The following is an 8,376-nucleotide window of genomic DNA, read 5'->3' as shown; positions in this document are numbered from 1 at the left end:
AGTTCACTTCAATGGGACTGAGCTGCGCCTAGGGCATGTTATCGATGAACGTGACGTCACACGCCTAGGATAAGCTGCAAGAAGGCCGCCTACTGTAAGCGCCGATGCCTTCTCAAACAGCCAACTGGCAAGGGTCCCAGGTGTTGGACCCCCGCAAGAGTCCCAGGTGTTGGACCCCCACCGATCAGATACTGATGACCTATCTGGAAGATAGGTCATCGGTTAAAAAATTTCGGAAAATCCCATTAACCTGACGTTTTATTTTAGCATTATGTTACTAGATGAACCTACAAACCAGCAAACACTAGTTTAGCCAACAGCTATCTCTCCCAACTTGACTGAGCATGTGTGATTTTAAATGTGGAAAGAGGAGAAACCTACTGCCAGACACCTCTGATGGAAGCTCCCAGAAGAACTAAAGATTCAAGCACTGATCAGATAGTCCCCAACCAGGGGTGGGCAACCTGTGGCACTCCAGCTGTTGTGAAACTACAATTCCCAAATGCTCCATTTATTTCTATGAGAGTTCTGAGAAAAGCAGAGCATGCAGTGTGCATGCCTGGAGTTGTAGTTTCACAACAGCTGGAGTACCACAGGTTGCCCACCCCTGCTGTTTAGACTGTTGATGAGACCCACCAAAATGGCAGGTTTGGCCAACAAGTGTGTATGGGGGTCTTAAGACTACAATTTTTCCACACTGCCAGCAGATAAAAAGTGGTATTTTTACTTTTGTCGCCATGATTACCAATGGAATCATGATCCTTTTGAAGAAAGAACGTAAAATCTACTGGCCAAATGTTTAAGCATGTAACTGTATGGCAGCTTAAGAGTAGGAAGTCCCAGTAGGTGAAATGCAGATGATGGGGGTGCTATGAAGGCTGGGGTAATGCACAACTTTTTGCCTCGCCACCAGAATTTATGTTTCATGTGCAGTACCCCAGAATAGGTTACTTGCAAACTGTTTCTTGTTGTATAATGTTCTGATGTAGTTGTCACACAGGGGGTGGGGTAGTGACCACTGAACTCCACCCTTACCCCTGTCCCTGCCTACTTGCCTCACAAGTCCTAGCGACAAGGGACAACTGGTCGACAAACCTTTAGCTAGGATAGTGCAGGGAAGACAAACAACACGTAAACAGAAAGGTCAAACAAGCCGCATCAAAACCAAGAGAGCAGAAAAAGTACCGGAGGAGCAAGCAGAGAATCGTCAGGACAAGCCGAAGTCAAACCAAGAGAGCACGCCAAGACCAGAGGATGAGACGGACAGGAAATCGGAAACCAAGCAGAAACAAACAAACCAGGTGAGTATCATGAAAGAAGGACCTCAACAACAGGCAATCTGTGGCCAGCAGATTGCCTGTTTAAATAGAGCGCTGGTGTAGTCATGTGACGTGGCCAGTGTCACATGACTCCTGAGTTCTGATGAAGCCGAGCGCCGAGTGATCAGCCCTATTGCGATTGTCATGGGAACGGGCGACGCTGGGCGCGCTGATGACGCGAGCACGCCCCAGCCATCCCCGCTTCCCAGAACACCGCATCGTGACAGTACCTCCCCCTTCACGCGGGGCCACCGGACCCAAGGCCCCAGGCAACAGCTTCTCAGGATGTTCCAAATGAAATTTTTGGACAAGCCTAGTGGCGTGAACATCCTTAGCTGGTACCCATGATCTTTCCTCCGGTCCATAGCCTTTCCAGTGTACCAGATACTGTAAAGAGTTGCAGACTCTCCTAACATCCAAAATTTTAGAAATCACAAATTCCTCAGAATTATTAACCAGTACTGGCGGCGGAGCGGGCTGTGAAGGAACAACAGGAGTAACATGTCTTTTCAGCAGAGATTTATGGAAGACATCATGGATGTGGAACGAATCAGGTAACCTTAATCTAAACAACACTGGATTGATTACCTCCGTAATCTCATATGGACCTATAAAACGAGGTGCAAACTTTTTGGAGGCCACCTTGAGAGGCACATTCTTAGAGGACAGCCACACCTGGAACGTCTCTTATTAGCTTTGATTTTTTGATTATTTTGAGCCTTCTTGATTATTTTGAACCCGGGCCCTAACTGTGCACAGTTCAGATGAGACCTTATCCGCCTCAGGGTTAGATGAGGAGACAGATGACCCAGAATGAAGACGAGGATGGAAACCGTAGTTACAAAAGAATGGGGAGACACCTGCGAAGGAATTAACATTGTTGTTAATCGCAAATTCGGCCAAAGAAAGGTATTTAACCCACAACTGTTGATCACCAGAGACATATGACCTGAGAAATTGTTGCACAGACTCATTAAGTCGCTCCGTCTGCCCGTTACTCTAAGGATGATAGGCACATGAGAAGGACAATGAGATTTGGCACCTCTGATAGAAGGCTCTCCAAAATCTCGACACAAACTGGACACCCCTATCAGACACAATGTTCTCGGGTACACCGTGCAACCGTACAATTTTTTCCACAAATACAGAGGCCAGAGTCTTAGCATTCGGAAGTTTAGCAAGGGGAACAAAATGTACCATCTTACTGAATCTGTCGACCACTACCCAAACCACAGTTTTACCCTCGGCAGGTGGCAGATCCGTGATGAAGTCCATAGAAATATGGGACCAGGGTCTACTGGGAATGGGTAGGGGTCGCAGTTCACCAGCAGGATGAGTCCTAGGGGTTTTGGACCTGGCATCGCAGACTTGATATCCTTGAACAGGGTGGGCCACCAATAAGACTTGGATACCAGCTCTTTAGTACTCTTGATACCAGGATGTCCACACAAGACAGTCATGACACTCACCCAACAGCCGGAGACGGAACTGTTCAGGAACAAACAACTTATCTGTTGGTGTGAGTGTCGGGGCCAGATGTTGCTCTGCCTTAATAAGAGCCGTAAGGTCTTGGGACACGGCTGCTAAAAAGACACTAGCTGGCAATATGGTTTCTTGTGTTAGGGTCAGAACCGACCCGTTTTCAGGTTTTGAATGTCTATAAGTATCACATAAATTTGTTTATTGCATCAAGATTTTTTTACTTTGTCAGGAACCTCTATTTAAACAATGTAATAGAAAAAGAATCCTTTTCACTAAATTATAAAATACTGTGGTGAAAATTAAGACGTTTATGGTGTTAGGGTCAATTCTGACCCAGTTATAATATAGGATTATAGGACACTAATAAGTGCCAAAACTGAAATCATAAACACTCTCTCTGCTTAGTAACACTGACAGCCAATCACCTCTCAGCCCTGTGAGCTGTAGTTAGGGAGGGGCCGATCTCTTTGCCTGCTTGTCTGCTTCTCTAAATAAAGTAAAGAAACATAGGACCAATACATTTCAGAGTTGCTGACTTGCAGAGTAATCATCTCCAATATGCAGCATGCAAGAGTGAGAAGATTTACAGGAAGCCAAATACTGGATTATATCTTGGATGAAAATGAGGCAGAGGACACAGAGCAGCATAGCGATATGGATGAGCAGGTTTCTGAGGCAGAAGATGAAGTAGAGTATCAACCAGAATACACAGACACATCTGATGAGTCTGATGAGGAGGCCACCAGTGCTGAACCTGCTGCTGTTCCTGCTGAAACATTCAAATCCAAAAGTGGTAAGATCTGTTGGAGTTCAGAACTTCCTGACTTACATGGCAGGGCAGCTGCTGCAGATGTAATAAAAATGACCCCTGGGATCATAAGGTTTGCTGTGACGAGAGTAAGTGACATCCAAACATCAAAACCTTGAAGGAAAAAAAGTCCATGGCAACATGTGGAATGACATAAATGAGGAATGCCTAGATGCTTATATTGGTGTTCTTCTTCTTGCTGGAGTGTACAGATCCTATAATGAGGCCACTGATAGTCTCTGGGACAAGTCAATAGGCAGATATATCTTCCCAGCAACAATGTCACTTCACACCTTTCGAATGATATCAAGAGTTTTCAGATTTGACAACAGAGATACTAGAACAAAATCTGACAAGCTTGCTCCCATAAGGGATGTCTGGGAGAAATGGGTTCAGCTCCTTCCACTAATGTTTAACCCTGGGCCTCAGGTAACAGTAGATGAACGTTTGATCCCTTTCCGTGGAAATTGCCCCTTCCGGCAGTATATGCCCAGTAAGCCAGGCAAATAAGGCATAAAAATCTGGGCAGCCTGTGATGCAAAAACAAGCTATGCATGGAACCTATAGATTTACACCGGCAAACCCGAAAGTGGCATCCCTGAGAAAAAACAACGTGTAGTCCTTGATTTGACTACTGGACTGCGGGGTCACAATATCACGTGTGACAATTTTTTTTACCAGCTATGACCTTGGACAAGAACTTCTCAGGAGGAAACTCACCATGGTAGGCACAATAAAAAAAAAAAAACCTGAGCTGCACACTGAAATATGCAGGTGAAGGACAGAGCTCCACTTTCTTCAAAATTTGCTTTTACAGACACCACCACTGTTGTTTCATATTGTCCAAAAAAAAAAAAAAAATTGATACTTATGTCCACTTTTCACAAATATGCAGCTGTGTCATCAAGAAGTGACAAAAAGTCCACAATTATCCTGGATTACAATCAGTGGCGGATTACAATAGGGACGTTCGAGTCGGCAGCCCCGGGCCCAGCACCGCTGGGGGGCCCAACGCTGACCCGAATGCCCACATACTGCTGCGGGGCACGGGAGCGCATAGCTCCCTGTCCCGTCCGCGATCACCGCCATAGGCTTCAGGCCTTAAAGGCCTGAGGCCTATGCGGTAGAGAAATCCCGGTGCAGGCGTGCTTGATGACGTCATCGCGCGCCTGTGACGGGATGCAGCACTGTGACGCGCCTGACTCTGCGAGCAAGCACCTGGCCCTGGACATACAGTAGGTGAGTATTTATCTTTTCATTTTTTTGTTCATTTATTTTTTATTTTATTTCATGTGCCTACTTTGGGGGGGGGCACACAGGAGGACATATTAGGGAAGTTAAATCGAGTACATTGGGGGGGGGGATGTAGGGGCAGTGTGGGGGCTAATTACTATGTGGGGGCAGTGTGGGGGCTAATTACTATGTGGGGCAGTGTGGGGGCTAATTACTATGTGGGGGCTAATTGCAGTGTGGGGGCTAATTACTATGTGGGGGCAAATTACTATGTGGGGGCAGTGTGGGGGCTAATTACTATGTGGGGGCAGTGTGGGGGCTAATTACTATGTGGGGCAGTGTGGGGGCTAATTACTATGTGGGGGCAGTGTGGGGGCTAATTACTATGTGGGGGCAGTGTGGGGGCTAATTACTATGTGGGGGCAGTGTGGGGCAAATTGCTATGTGAGGGCAGTGTGGGGGCAAATTGCTATGAGGGCAGTGTGGGGGCAAATTGCTATGTGGGGGCGGTGTGGGGGCAAATTTCTGTGTGGGGGAAACTATTGTGTGTGGGGAAATTGCTGTGTGGGGGCAAATTACTATGTGGGGGCAGTGTGGGGGCAAATTGCTATGTGAGGGCAGTGTGGGGGCAAATTGCTATGAGGGCAGTGTGGGGGCAAATTGCTGTGTGGGGCAAATTTCTATATGGGGGCAGTGTGGGGGAAACTATTGTGTGTGGGGAAATTGCTATGTGGGGACAAATTACTATATGGGGCAGTGTGGGGGCAAATTACTATGTGGGGGCAGTGTGGGGGAAATTGCCATGTGGGGACAGTGTGGGGTAATTTCTATGTGGGGGCAAATTACTGTGTGGGGGCAGTGTGGGCAAATTACTATGTTGGGGCAGTGTGGTGAAAATTACTATGTGGGGGCGGTGTAGAGCAAATTACTGTGTGGGGGGCAAACTACTATATGGGGGCAGTTTGGGGGAAATTACTGTGTGGGGGCAAATTACTATGGGGGGATTACTATGTGGGGGCAGTGTGGTGGAAATTACTATATGGGGGTGTTGCTATTGGGGAGGAACTGTAGGGGCAATTCTATTATTTCTGGGGACACTATACAGGGATTATTACCTGGAGCACAATATAGGGTGTTATTATTACTGGGGGCACTCTAAGGGACATTATAGCTGCTGTGGACACTATAGGAACATTTGGGGTAATTTATCAAACTGGTGTAAAGTAGAACTGGCTTAGTTGCCCATAGCAGCCAATCAGATTCCACCTTTCATATTTGACAGCTCTTTTGGAAATCCAGTTCTACTTTACACCAGTTTGATAAATTACCCCAATTATGTCTATTAGGGTCACTATTTTTTCAGCAGTATAGTTCCTGGGGCATTGGGAAGCACAACGGGCACAGTATTGGGGGTGGCAGGATGACGCTGTGGGGACACCAGGATGGGGAGGTTGATGGAAAAATTTAGAAATCTAACGTGTCTGTGTTACAAACTGTAGAGACGAGATGCGGCTGAAAGAATTTGCCATGGTGGTCTGGGTCAAATGGAGGAGAAGAGGAAAGAGAAGGTCTACATGACAGGAGATGTCACTGGTTGTAAGAGGTATGCGGTGCTGTATTCTCCTCCATGTCTTTTTTATTACAATTATGTATTTTAAATTTGGTGACTAAATTTTTCAGTTTAGGACCCAATTTGGGGTATTTTTTTTTAGTCTGAAGATGTCATATGGCCTAAGAAGAGACTGTGGCGCCCATGAAGCACCGCAGCCTCTTCATACAAAAAAACTCAAAACTAAAATGGAGTGGAGGGGGGGGGGGGGGAAAGTTTGGTAGACAGCCCCGGGCCTATCATGCACTTAATCCGCCCCTGATTACAATAAAAACAAAGGAGGAGTGGACAACCTGGACAAGCTGACTGCTACCTATACTTGTCAGCGGATGACCAGGAGATGGCCGATGGCTGTGTTTTCTAACATCCTAGATGTGTCTGCATACAATGCATTTGTGTTATGGACCCACATCCACCCAGGTTGGAACACAAAAAAAAATAACAAGCGGAGAATATTTCTCGAGGAGCTAGGAAGTTCCCTTGTCAAGGCACACATTGAGCAAAGGAAACGGGTGTCTCGAGATCCAATCGCTGCAGCCGTGATCAGACAGATGCAGAGTTCATCAAGCACTCCATCCACACCATCAACAACACAAAGAGAATCAGTGCCAGCATCCTCATCATCATCTAGCCTTGCCTCAACATCAACCAGCACAGCCACAGCCACAACTCCAGTGATGCCATCTGATTCTAAAAGAAAGAGGTGTCAGGTCTGCCCCAGCAATAAGGACAGAAAGACACACACATTAAGCTTCCACTGTAAAAAATATATCTGCAAAGAACATGCTAAAAGTGTCAGCTTTTGCCACACATGCACCTAAAAACACCCACACAAACACATGCAAGTTCTTGCACAAAGATGCTTTGAAACTAGTACTTGATTTCTATTGGTTTGCCTTGCTTGATTGTGACCCTAACCCCATCAATGTTATTATAGTTAATGTTATTAACATTATAGTTAATGTTATTAACATAAAAAAATATATATAAAAAAAAAATTTAAGAGATGTGTTCAAATACTCCTCAGCAACATTCTGGTGACATAACAACCTTTTATTTACTTATAATATTCTATTAAGGTTTATTTTACCATTTTTTAAATTTGAAAATGAGAGGTATGCTATCAAAAGAAAGGTCTAAGGGGTCACACCAAAAATAATAAAACCAATCTTTTCAAGGATAAAGAAGCCTAACAAGGTAACCAAGAGGTAAGAAACAAATTGGATGATAAATAATTGTTCAGAGGGTATTTTATGGCTGATTTAAGGCGGTGCGTCCGTGGGCTGCAACACACAGAAACTCCGGGATAGGGCATCTGCCTTCACGTGTCACCGCCAGATCTCTAAGAAGCTCTGACAGACGTTCTTCTGTACCTCCTGCATGATGTTCTTTTGTTTTGCTTTCACTTTGTCATCTCTTTTCCTTCTCCCAGCTGTCATCTATTCACACTGATTGCCTCCCTTTATATCCCCTCCCATACTGCCTCACTTTGTGGTTTATACTACTTCCTGGATTGTGCTCTCCGCTAGTAGCTGCAACTGCTGGTTCCTCAGATAAGTCTCTCCCTTTATTTGTGTTTTTCTGCTGGCTTGATTCTAGGTGACCCTGACTCCCTCCGTATTAAGTGCAGGGAGCCGGTGGTCGTGTCCCCTCACTATTGTAGGGTTTTCAGGTGTTATATAGTCGAGGCACGTGGGCATGCAATTATCTATCATAGAGATCTTTGCATGGGCTGAGCAGTAAGGGAAAGCTCTAGGGCTGTTATAGGGCTTACCCATATGTTCCTTAGTTTGGGATCAAGTCATTCTGATGTTTATTTGTGACTTCCAGTTTTCTGCAACACCATCCGTGACATCACGTTCTTACTTCCTGGCCTGAAAGTGATGGAGAAATTAAAGCTTGTGAAAAACAATGCCCATATGGCT

The 8,376-nt window shown here is 45.6% G+C and overlaps 1 pseudogene; it reads left to right on the top strand.

Annotated features, from left to right (window-relative positions):
• The first annotated feature begins 3,359 nt into the window (after positions 1–3,359).
• On the top strand, positions 3,360–7,272 carry LOC120993652 (annotated as a pseudogene).
• The last annotated feature ends 1,104 nt before the right edge of the window (positions 7,273–8,376 follow it).

This window comes from Bufo bufo, chromosome 3 (assembly GCF_905171765.1).
Source record: "Bufo bufo chromosome 3, aBufBuf1.1, whole genome shotgun sequence".
Lineage (NCBI taxonomy): Eukaryota > Metazoa > Chordata > Amphibia > Anura > Bufonidae > Bufo > Bufo bufo.
This window is presented reverse-complemented; position numbering and strand designations above follow the sequence as displayed.